Here is a 13695-nt window from a genome sequence, read left to right on the forward strand (position 1 = left end):
TGCTGGTGAAGATATTGATGGAGATTGACCCCCTCCCGATGACAGGATCGTTGGTGATGACGTTGGTGATGATTTCCCCCTCCCAGAGGGAAGTTTCCCCGGCAGAACAGCTCCGCCAGAGCCCTAGATTGGTTCCGCCAAGGTTCCGCCTCGTGGCGGCGGAGTTTCGTCCCGTAAGCTTGCCCACGATTTTTTCTAGGGTAAAAGTGATGATATAGCAGAAGATGGACGCCGGAGGCCCACCAGGGGGCCCAGGAGATAGGGGGTGCGCCCTACAGGGGGGGGGGGGGCGCCCCCTGTCTCCTGGACAGGGTGTGGGCCCCCTGGCCTATTTCTTTCGCTCAGAATTTTTTAATAATTCCAAAAAGTTGTTTCGTAGAGTGTCAGGACTTTTGGAGTTGTGCAGAATAGGTTTCCAACATTTGCTCCTTTTCCAGCCAGAATTTCAGCTGCCATCATTCCCCCTCTTCATGGTAAACCTTGTAAAATAAGAGAGAATAGCCATAAGTATTGAGATATAATGTGTAATAACAGCCCATAATGCAATAAATATTGATATAAAAGCATGATGCAAAATGGACGTATCAGGTTACCACAGATCCAGAGGATGACGTCATGGCGGGTTACAATTTTTTTGTACAAACAAAGAGCAGAAGATTTTTTCTAAGTGTTGAAGATTGACATGAACCATTTCAAATCAATATGGGGCCTAATGTTGGGGATATAACTATTAGGTATGACCCACCCAGGAGGGGCCGGGTTATACCTATGATGATTCTTGAAGCCCAAGACAAAGCTTGAAGATGGCGGGTTAGTTAAGGGCCCAAAGCCCAAGGGCGACTTAAGGCCCGTAGAGATAAACCGCCATATGTACATAACTTGTATTGTAAGGCAAGAATAGTTAGGGACCGAGCCGGACTGTTTATGAGTCGGCCGGGACTTTGTGAGATGCTGGGCATCGACCTCTGTATATAAAGGGATGACCCGGCGGCGGTTCAGGGCAAGTAACATCAGATCGAGAGCTAGGTTAAGCAATTTCGCTCCCTGGTAATCGGGACATAAGCAATCCCACCTCAAACTGGATTAAGCCATTACCTTCAGTGCAAGGGGCCAAACTAGTATAAACTCCCGTGTCCTTTGTCCCGTTTTAACCCCTTTAAGCTTCCTAGTTGCGATGGCTCCACAACTAAGTCCTTTCACTAGGACATCTGCCGTGACAATTCCACGACACTCGCTATACTTCTGAAAATAGGCATTCAACTTCTATAATGTATACTCTACTATTGTTGTCATCGGCAATGCACGGATACCCTTTAGCACCATGTTGAAACATTCAGCCACGTTGTTTGTCATGTCACTAACCTCACTCAGTCGTTGTCAAAAGCCCGTGCCCACTTCCCTTTATCGGCAAGGTTCCTATTTAGGAAATCTTCGCCACCATTGTTTGCTTTGGCATACACCCACAATTTCTCAAAATGTCTAGTGGTGTATGCGAGACAACAATGATGGAGAAGGACAGAAAATTCCTTGTCTCTGCATGCCCGGTAAAAGTTAGACACAAAATGCCTCATGCACCATCTATGATGCACGCGAGGATGTCCTGGAATGTCAATCTCCACTGCATTGAGCATCCCTGGGTGGATGTCCGAGATGATGCAAACCTCTCTTTGAGGTCCAATTACATTGGTCCTCACTAGACTAAGAAACCACTCCCGGTTGTCATTGTTCTCCGCCGACACCAAAGCGAAAGCCAATGGAATCAATTTGTCACCACTGTCATTAGTAACAGTGATCAAGAATGTTCCCTTGAACTGGCTGGTCAGAATGTGCCATCCACGGACATAACCGACCTACAATGCTTTAAGGCCCTAATGCATGGCTCAAAGGTCCAGAGTGCACGTCCAAATATTCGAACGGGCGCATCATTGTATATCCTAGTTCTCATGCCATCTGGCTCCACCACATAGAACATGCCCGGATTTTCTGTCGCCATTGCTTTTAACACCATCGCGGGGTGGTTGTATGATTGTTCCCAGCCACCTTACAATATCTCAAAGTCAGCTTGCTTAGCCTTCCATGCCTTCCTATACTTCACCGTATACCCAAACACCTCCTTCACCATCTGATGCGGAGCATCCCACGTTCATCCCCATGTACACTCCAACTACTCTCCAAGCCCCAAGAGGACATATGACGAGACCTCAAACATACGCCATTGGACACAAGGTGAACTCTCTCCTCTCCGAATCATCACTTTCCACATGTGAGACATGGCTACTACCTCGAACATATGTGCTATGCATGACCAGGAACCAAGAGGAAGGCCATGGAATAGCTACGAGCATTGGACGATACGGCAAGGACAACAAGCACGAGGGACAAGAGGAAGAGCTGCCAGGAAGCTACAGCTCTCAGACTTCCGACGACCTCCGGATGACCGACGATCTTCGGACGTCCGACGCTTGGAGACTCCACCAACCAGATCAACTCCAGCCGAGGCAACCTACAACGCCTGGACGACCGCCCGACACCGGACATCCGACACTCATTAGCTCCCGGACGACCGACACCGAACAGACGTCCAACACTATCGAACCAGAGCCAAAACATCAGAAGTCCAAAGACTTCCGGACGACCGGAAGCCCGCGAGCCACCGAACGGCCGAGAATTGTCGGACATTCGACGCCTGTCTGCGCACAGCAATCGGGCCTGAGGCCCATGTATCCCTCTCCCACTTACCCCTTCGTGGACCTAGACTATAAATATCCCCCTACCTCCTCCTAGCTAGGGTTAGCATTGTGATAGCTCATATTTGAGATAGAGTTTTGCTCATCCATACGGATCTACTCCTCGTGAGAGACCGCGACCTCTTTGGAGAAGATCCATCTTGGATTCAAGACCCCTTTCATGGGATGACCCTCAAGACCTCCTCCTGGAGATGAACTAGCTATTTTTATCGTCCTTTGTTTACCTTGAATCTTGTATCACTCTTTGTGTTTCGAGGATCTAGCATATGTGTGACCACATCTTGTTGGTTGAGTGATTTCTCTTCTGTTTCCCCTCGTATTCCCCTTGTTTTCCCCCTCGCGTTCATCGTGTTATTCGTAGGATCCCCTCCAATCATGAAAAATCGGGCATCTAGGGTTCTACTCTACATCATATTGGTATCATGTGCCACGTTGATCACGTATTTGGAGTTCCTACCCCTTGTTTTCTAGCTTGATTGTGTTGTGTTCTTCCCCAATTTCAAAAATCCCCAGCAAAAATAGCCCCAATTTTTTTGTGATTTGTTGTTTTGATGATGTTTTGTTGATTTTGATCAATGTATTTGCTTGGTTTTGAGTGGATCTAGCATCTCCCCAAGTTCCCCACTTTCCATCCATGAAATATTATCAATTTTGATTCTGAAATCTCCATTTTCCGCCCAAAATCGCGTCCGAAACTCGGATCTCGAGTTAACCCCGACCCACCGGACGACGGACGTTTTTCCGAACGTCTGGAGCCCCTGGAACCATCGGATGACCGACACTTACGGGACGTCCGACACACCTGATCTAGTACCAAAACATCGGATTTCCGAACATTTTTGGACGTCCATCCCATGCTTTAGCCACCAGTCATCGTCCTTATCGGACGTCCGACCCCTGTGAAAACCGACTTCGGCTGATTTTTGTTTCGGCCATAACTAATTCATCCAAACTCCGATTTTGATGTTCTTTAGCTCGTTTTGAAGCTATTGACATCCCCTATCACACAAAAATTCTTCCGACATCATTTGACTCCATCAATTTTTTGGAATTTTGGCATCTTTGCCTAGGGCTTCCACCACATCATCCTCATTACCACCACCGACTTCCGCAACGTAACCCATTTTGTTCCCCATAGCATTAGTGGTTGCTTGAGTAGTGATTTGAGTCTCCTAAGGTGTTTCGGCTACTTAGGGACAGTTGCTTCTTCACCAACCACCACCATTTCCGCATAACCTTGCCCACCATACCCTACCACCCCAACATAACCCAATTTTGTTTGAGCTTGTTTGAGTTGTGGCTTGTGTCTCCTAAGGTGTTTCGGCTACTTAGGGATGATAACTTCAACTCCGACACGTGTATATCCCATCATTCCACTTCCGCATTGCCAAGTGCAAATCACCTCCGCTTTCCGCTACCACCATTTGACATTTGACATTTGAGATTTTGAGTTTGCGATTTTCCCATTTTCTAAGGTGTTTCGGCTAATTAGGAATGGGTATACATCAAGAACACCACCACTCATCATCGCCACGAGGTCATCATCGACATTGACCACTTCACCATTTTGAAAACAACAAACATAAGCAAGGAACGGTGTAACATCCCAATTTCCAATTTGGATGTTATACATAGATCATCATATGCATATCATATTATTTTTGAATTTTGTTGTGATCCTAGAAATCTTAAGCAACTCAAGGACCCAAGGAGAGAGTTGGACGTTTCACAAAAAAATCATATTTGAATTTAGTTCAAATTTGAAAAGAGGATCAATTTGATTTTATTATTTTTCTCTCCAGTTATTTCCAATAATAAAAATAAAGAAGAGAAGATAATATGACTTCTTCGGCAAAAGAGAAATATTGGAGAGAGAATTTTAAAATCAAATTATTTTTTATTTGTATTTTATTTGCTATTTTATTTGAATTAGAGAAAACTTGCATTTTTGAAAATTGCATTTTAATCCAAAAAATGTTCATCTTGTCCTAAATATTTAGTTTAGACGACGAAAACTGTTCTGAAAATTTTAGATTTTTTTAATACTTTTCAGTATTTTTATATTTTTTCGGTTTAGTTGGTTCAGTAGTTTAGATTGGTTTTTTAGGTTAATCTAATTAACGACGTTCATTCGTTTATATTGTTTAATGAACGGTTTCGTTCGTTTAGTTCTCTTAATGAAGGTTCAGTCAGTAGATTTTTCTTTTTAGTTTAATTTTCGGCCAGGGACCTATCCACGAATAGTTTTATCGTGATTTAGCCCCTGATCTTCAAACTAGCGTAACTTTTTTGCTCGTTTGTCCAAATTAGATGAAACCAGCGCATAAATCTTCGTAACGATCTCTTATTTCCAGTTAACCAACTTGAACATGATTTTGACAATTTAAAATTTGAGTTTAGTTCTGATTAGTAAACGATCTTGATTCGTTCGTATCTGGAGTTTCATTTGTCCGTTCGAGTTGTTTCTTTTTGCATATCGTAGCTAATCGCATTTACCTGCTGTTAAGATCTAATACACATGATAATAATGCTGTTAGGTTTTGTTTTCTGTTTAGTTTAGCCGTTTGCTTGTTTCGTTTTTGATTTGGATCTTTTCTCGTTTTCTCGTTGTTTCGTTTGAGTGATTGCTTATGTATGCTACTTTTTGTCTACACTAGATTACCCAGAGTGCAGAGCTTGTTACTATGAATCTCTAGAATTTGTAGATTGTCAGCAAGGCAAGTTACACTTTGATCATACTCTTCTATACCCAGTTTTTACTATGCATTAGTAATGCTCCTCAAATATTGCATGAGTAGGATTGGGAACATGTGGTTTGGTTGTAGTATTATGAGGTAGGAACCTAATACCTTTTGATCACCCCGGAAATATACATTATGCTTTATTAATGCTTAGCCATGCTCGTAGACGGGGATTGGATCGTGATTCACATGGAAGTTATGAGAGTTGTTAATCTTAGATAACATTAAGGTGGCAACTTTAATACATATCTGGGTGGATTGGTTGGGGGCACCTAAGGAACCCAGTGTTGTCCATTAAGGGAAATCCCAGGGTATCCGTGTGATTTTTCCTCGATTCGCCACCCAGGCTCGAAGGGATCATATGATATTTCATGACTAGAGACTTTCATGTGTAGCCACAAGCCATTATGGGCTCTGGCATAGTTGAGTAAGTTGTATGAGCTCTCGAAGAGGTGGACTAGCATATGTAGAGGGAAAGTAGGTGTACCGGTCTGCCCGGAGTAGAGACTTAATGCTTCAGAAAGACTATGTCTCGATCTTCCGATCATGGATGCGGTCGAGTCTTGTGGGGAAAAGTGTGCAACCTCTGCAGAGTGTATAAACTAATCATGGTTAGTCGTGTCCCCGGTTATGGACATCTTGAGTATCTGGAATTGGATATTATTGTTGATCTCATTACTCTTTAATTAATTGATTTGGGTTAGTGATGATACTTGTTTAATTGGGATTTGAGTTGGGGAAACCTTCTCAAATATTGGAACAACTTGGGTGTAGTTAAATAATTTTATTCCTTTGTTGTAGGGAAAAACTAGCTTTATGCAAAAATCATAAACTTAGAGCCTCCACCAGCCAAATATTGCATGTAGATATAGTTCTTGCATTCATTGCTTTATAGTGTAACTCTGCCAGCATATTCAATGTGCTGACCTACACGGTTGCAACGTCTCATGTTGCAGACTACTCAGACGACGAATAAGGTGTGATAGGTCATTGTCTTGCACTCAGCTATGCCTTTGGAGTTGATGGACTCATTTACCTTCGAAGCTTCCGCAGTTATTTAGTTTAGATGGCCTTCAGCCATGATATTTTTGTGTAATCATACTCTTTATGAGGACACGATGTAATAAGTGTGTGGTTGAACTCTTTTATAATTCCTTGAGTACTATGTGTGTCAGCATTACCGATCCAGGGATGACACTGAAGCACAGAGACTTCGGTCCATTGGGATCGTGGTCGCTACAAGATGGTATCAGAGCACACGCTGACTGTAGGACGCGACCACTAGAATAAGCCACATGAATTCTCTTCTTTTCTCATTTCTAATTCTCCTCTATTTCTAATCTATAGATGGAGGACCCCAGGAACAAGTTCACTCAGCCAGATGACGACACCCTTTCGGACGACACTTGAAGGAAGTCACTAAGTACTTGAACATTGAACTACCAAGCTTCACTGGGACTTTCTCTGCAACTGTACCAGAAGAGGAGCGCTGGAAGATCAAAGTCTGGGTACCCGGGATGACGTTCGCGCCAACAACTGAGCCTATTGATTTCTACCTAGATGCACCAAGCTGTAGTTTAGCGTAGAGCATGGCAGCCCATATCACCTTTGGATGCATATGTGATGTGTATCACAAGGAGCTGGAAAACACTATCTACCAAATATGTGGATGCCGAGACGAAGAGTGGGAGATGATTTGTACCAGGAGGGATGGATCAATTGCAGCTTACATTCAAGAGATGGGTGATCATATTCATTGACAAGAGAATCAACTATGTTTCAACATGAAGAAGATCAAGAAGCTGATGAAGAAGAACAATGAGCTAAAATAGGAACTCAAGTTTACACGCGATGGATATGAGGAAGAAATTGTTGTACTACTGGAGAAGCATGAAGATCTGAAGAGGAAGCTAGGACTACCAGTGGAGAATCACAAGAGAGAACCATCAAAGGAGATTCATTCGGAGGACAACATCATCTTGGACGACACCGACACGGACAGTGATGCAAATGATGACAGTGATGATGACTACGTTGTTGAAGCTGGAGCAGATATCATGGAGTCTTCCTCTGATCAAAATTTCTAGACGACCACCATGTAACTAGTAGTATTCTTCCAAGTAGTTAGCAACGGTCGAGTTTGTAATCGTAGTTTAGATCATTTGTGTGAACCTTGTGTGCTATTGAATGAAGTGAATTGATTGTGTTGTCTCATGAGCATATGGGTAGTGAATCTCTCTTAGACCTTATTCTATTCTGTTTTCTCACCCCTTCTAACCCACCAGATGCCTCCGAGACACGACAATGGATTCATATTCCCACCGGATCTCACTCTGTTGATCCAGCAGCAGAATGCCTTGATGCAGATGCTAGTTCAAAACCAGAACCAAGGCAACAACAACAACAACAATAATCCACCGCCACCACCCCCTGTTGACAACCTAGCCCGTTTTATGAGGTTGAATCCGCTGGTGTTCTCTAGCAGCACCGAGCCGATTGTTGCATATGATTGGCTCCGCAAGATTGGAAGAGATCTGACCACTGCAGGATGCACAGATGTGGAGAGAGTGCGCTTTGCCGCATATCAGCTTGATGGACCCGCAACGTCTTGGTGGGAGAATTTTACCACCACTTACCCCATTGATACAATGACATGGGATCAGTTTCAGCAGGCTTTCCGCACCACCCATGTTTCAGCAGAAGCTATGAGCATGAAGAAGCGCGAGTTTTGCAACTTGTGCCAATGAGGTCGTACAGTGGGACAATATGTGGATGAGTTTAGCAAGTTAGCACGCTATGCCCCAGATGTCGCAAAGCAGGAGAAGTTTCTCTAGGGACTCAATGATGAGCTGAGTATGCAGTTGATGGTGGAAACCTTCAACAACTACCAGGAGTTCGTAAACAGGGCCCTCAAGATAGAAGGCAAGCAACAACAGATTGACAATCACAAGAGGAAGTATGGACAGGGGAGGAATACCTCTGGAGCTCAGCAGAAGCCGCGCTATACCCCGTACTTGGGAGGACATATACTCATTGATGACACACAAGTATAGGGGATCTATCGTAGTCCTTTCAATAAGTAAGAGTGTCGAACCCAATGAGGAGCAGAAGGAAATGACAAGCGGTTTTCAGTAAGGTATTCTCTCCAAGCACTGAAATTATAGGTAACAGATAGTTTTGTGATAAGATAATTTGTAACGAGTAACAAGCAATGAGAGTAAATAAAATGCAGCAAGGTGGCCCAATCCTTTTTCTAGCAAAGGACAAGCCCGGACAATTTCTTATAATGAGAAAAGCGCTCCCGAGGACACATGGGGATTATCATCAAACTAGTTTTCATCACGCTCATATGATTTGCGTTTGGTACTTTGATAATTTGATATGTGGGTGGACCGGTGCTTGGGTACTACCCTTACTTGGACAAGCATCCCACTTATGATTAACCCTTATTGCAAGCATCCACAACTACAAAAGAAGTATTAAGGTAAACCTAACCATAGCATGAAACTAATGGACCCAAATCAGCCCCTTACGAAGCAACACATAAACTAGTGTTTAAGCTTCTGTCACTCTAGCAACCCATCATCTACTTATTACTTCCCAATGCCTTCCTCTAGGCCCAAATAATCGTGAAGTGTCATGTAGTTGACGTTCACATAACACCACTAGAGGAGAGACAACATACATCTCATCAAAATATCGAACGAATACCAAATTCACATGACTACTAATAGCAAGACTTCACCCATGTCCTCAGGAACAAAAGTAACTACTCGCAAAGCATATTCATGTTCATAATCAGAGGAGTATTAATATGCATTAAGGATCTGAACATATGATCTTCCACCAAGTAAACCAATTAGCATCAACTATAAGGAGTAATCAACACTACTAGCAACCCACAGGTACCAATTTGTGGTTTTGATACAAGATTGGATACAAGAGATGAACTAGGGTTTTGAGAGGAGGTGCCGGTGAAGATGTTGATGGAGAATAACCCCCTCCCGATGAGAGGATCGTTGATGATGACGATGGTGAAGATTTCCCCCTCCCGGAGGGAAGTTTCCCTGGCAGAACAGCTCCGCCAGAGCCCTAGATTGGTTCCGCCAAGGTTCCGCCTCGTGGCGGCGGAGTTTCGTCCCGTAAGCTTGCTTATGATTTTTTTTCCAGGGTAAAAGCCTTCATATAGCAGAAGATCGGCACAGGAGGGCCACCAGGGGCCCCAGGAGACAGGGGGAGCGCCCCCCACTGTCCTGGCCAGGGTCTGGGCCCCCCTCTGGTGTTTTCTTCTCTCAATAATTCTTATTAATTCCAAAAGTGACTTCCGTGGAGTTTCAAGATTTTTGGAGCTGTGCAGAATAGGTTTCCAATATTTGCTCCTTTTCCAGCTAGAATTCCAGCTGCCGGCATTCTCCCTCTTCATGATAAACCTTGTAAAATAAGAGAGAATAGCCATAAGTATTGTGACATAACGTGTAATAACCGCCCATAATGCAATAAATATTGACATAAAAGCATGATGCAAAATGGACGTATCAACTCCCCCAAGCTTAGACCTCGCTTGTCCTCAAGTGGAAGCTGAAATCAAAAAATATGACCACATGTTTAGAGATAGAGGTGTCGATAAAAATATAATACGGACATGAGGGCATCATGATCAATCTTATAACAACGACATAAGTAGATTTTGTCATATGATTTCTTATGCTCAAGTAACAATCGATTCACAATGTCAAGTATGGTTCATAAACTTCACTGGGAACTAACAAACTATAATATCAGTCATTGAAGCAACTGCAATTTATGATAACATCCGAAAGAGTCAAGAATAGAGCTTTTCAGCAAGCCCACATACTCAACTATCATATAGTCTTCTACAATTGCTAACACTCACGCAATAATTATGGTTATGAAGTTTTAATCGGACACTGAGAAAGATAGGGGCTTATAAGTTTGCCTCCCAACGTATTCACCTTTGGGTGATGTCAACAATAATAGTTCATGCTAACTTACATCCAATTGGATATATATATCAGGATCTTACCAACACGAGGTGCTTGCCAAAGGATAAAATGAAAAAGGGAAAGGTGAAGATCACCCTGACTCTTGCATAAAGTAAAAACATAAAGTAAAAGATAGGCCCTTCGCAGAGGGAAGCAGAGGTTGTCATGTGCTTTTAGGGTTGAATACACAAAATCTTAATGCAAAAGAACATCACTTTATATTGTCACTTGTGATATGAACCTTTATTATGCAGTCCGTCGCTTTTATTACTTCCATATCACACGATCGTATAAAGCTTATTTTCTCCGCACTAATAAGTCATACATATTTAGAGAGCAATTTTTATTGCTTGCAACATGACAACTTACTTGAAGGATCTTACTCAATCCATAGGTAGGTATGGTGGACTCTCATGGCAAAACTGGGTTTAAGGATATTTGGGAGCACAAATAGTATCTCTAATTGGTGCAAGGAATTTTGGCTAGCATGATGGGGAAAGGCAAGCTCAACATGTTGGGAAGATCAATGACAATATACTTTAACTAAGATGTGAGAAAACATAAACCATTACGTTGTCTTCCTTGTCCAACATCAACTTTTTAGCATGTCATACTTAATGAGTGCTCACAATCATAAAAGATGTCCAAGATAGTATAATTAATGTGAAAACCTCTCTTTCCTTATTACTTCCTATTAATTGCAACGATGACCAAAACTATGTTTGTCAACTCTCAACAACTTTTATGCCTCGTACTCTTTATGTGTGAAGTCATTACTATCCACAAGGTCAATATGAACTCTTTTATTCTTTTTATTCTTTCTACTTCCTCAAGATCATAGTAAGAAAGCAAAGCCCTTGACTCAACACTAATCTTTCTTATAGATAGCTCACAGACTCGATTACAAAAAGAGATCACGGAGCAAAACTCAAGAACTACTTGATACCAAAACTTCAATCTACTAGATCAAGATATTACTAAAAGGATCGAACTAAGTAAAAACAGCAAAGATAGGAGTGTGATGGTGATACGATACTAGGGCACCTCCCCCAAGCTTGGCAGTTGCCAAGGGGAGTGCCCATACCCATGTAATTATGTCCTCGGAGGTGATGGAGGTGGTGATGATGATGGTGGATAATCGCACATCGAGCGTAAAGCTCCTCCAACTTGTGGATGATGCCGTTGAGTCCGACAATATGATCCTTCAACAAAATATTTTCCTGCGTGAGATACTTGTTTTGTATGCGAGCTAACTCAATCATCTTGAAAGCTTCAATCTTAGTTGGGGTAAAGAGGTTAGGTAGAGGTTGAGGGATGTCTTCTTATTCCACCGCCGGAGCTTGATCCTCCATGGCCTTCTTGATCTCTTCATGCTTGTTGATCTCCTCTGGTTCTTCTCTTTTCAGCTCTATCTTCAATAGCCAAGCATCCTTGTCTTCATTGTTGAAGGAGGGCAACGTCATGGTGCTCTAGAACTGTCAGAAAACAGCTCGAAACGAAAACAGAGGATATGTGCATGATACGGTGGTCAAAACCTTCGGGAGATTATATAGTGAATTTTTACTGACCAAAATACGTAACGTGCAATAAAACAGAGTCCGGGAGGCACACGAGGTGGCCACGAGACAGGGGGACGCGCCCAGTAAGGGTGGGCGCGCCCTCCACCCTCGTGGAGGCCTCGTGTCCTTCCTAGATTACTTCTTGCTTTCCAAAATTATTAAATATTCCAAAACAGAGAAAAATTGCCATTAGAACTGTTTTGGAGTCGGTTTACTTACCGTACCACATACATATTCCTTTTGGGAGTCTGAAACGTTCTGGAAAGTGTCCCTTATGTATTCCTCCGGGGTTACGGTTTCAATAATACTAGTTTCAACATTGATTGGATTAATTGAGATATAATGTTTGATTCTTTGACCGTTCACCACCCTCGGACTTGTGCCTTCGAAGTTGTTGATTTTTATGGCACCAGAACGATAGACCTCCTCGATAACGTAAGAACCTTCCCATCTAGAGAGAAGTTTTGCTGCAAAAAATCTTAAACAAGAGTTGAATAGTAACACATAATCACCTACGTTAAACTCACGCTTTTGTATCCTTTTGTCATGCCATCGTTTAACTTTTTCTTTGAACAGCTTGGCATTCTCATAGACTTGGGTTCTCCATTCATCAAGTGAGCTAATATCAAATAACCTCTTCTCACCGGCAAGTTTGAAGTCATAATTGAGCTCTTTAATAGCCCAATATGCTTTATGTTCAAGTTCAAGAGGTAAGTGACATGCTTTTCCATAAACCATCTTATACGGAGACATACCCATAGGATTTTTATATGCAGTTCTATAGGCCCATAATGCATCATCAAGTTTATTGGACCAATTCTTTCTAGATCTATTCACAGTCTTTTGCAAAATTAACTTGAGCTCTCTATGGCTCAACTCTACTTGACCACTAGACTGCGGGTGATAAGGAGATGCAATTCCATGATTAACATCATACTTAGCAAGCATCATACGGAAAGCACCATGAATAAAATGTGAACCACCATCAGTCATAAGATATCTAGGGACTCCAAACCTCGTCAAAATAACTTCTTTAAGCATTTTAATAGAAGTGTTATGATCATCACTACTAGTTGGAATAGCTTCTACCCACTTAGTAACATAATCAACAACAACTAAAATATGTGTGTAACCATTAGAGGCAGGAAAAGGTCCCATATAATCAAAGCCCCGAAGATCAAATGGTTCAATAACAAGAGAATAGTTCGTAGGCATTTCTTGACGTCTACTAATATTACCAATTCTTTGACATTCATCACAAGACAAGACAAACTTATGAGCATCTTTGAAGAGACTAGGCTAATAAAAACCGGATTGTAATACCTTATGTGATGTTCTATCTCCAGCGTGGTGTCCTCCATATGCTTCAGAGTGACACTTGCGTAGGATTTGTTCCTGTTCATGCTCAGGTACACAACGTCTAATAACACCATCTACTCCTTCTTTATAAAGGTGTGGGTCATCCCAGAAGTAATGTCTTAAATCATAAAAGAAGTTTTTCTTTTGCTGGCATGTGAAACTAGGTGGTATAAATTTAGCAACAATGAGGAAAGCTATCATCAATAGGTAGTGGGTCATCAAGAACATTCTCTAACCTAGACAGGTTGTCTGCAATGGGGTTCTCAGCTCCCTTTCTATCAATAAT

Source organism: Triticum aestivum, chromosome 6B, assembly GCF_018294505.1.
Source record: "Triticum aestivum cultivar Chinese Spring chromosome 6B, IWGSC CS RefSeq v2.1, whole genome shotgun sequence".
NCBI lineage: Eukaryota > Viridiplantae > Streptophyta > Magnoliopsida > Poales > Poaceae > Triticum > Triticum aestivum.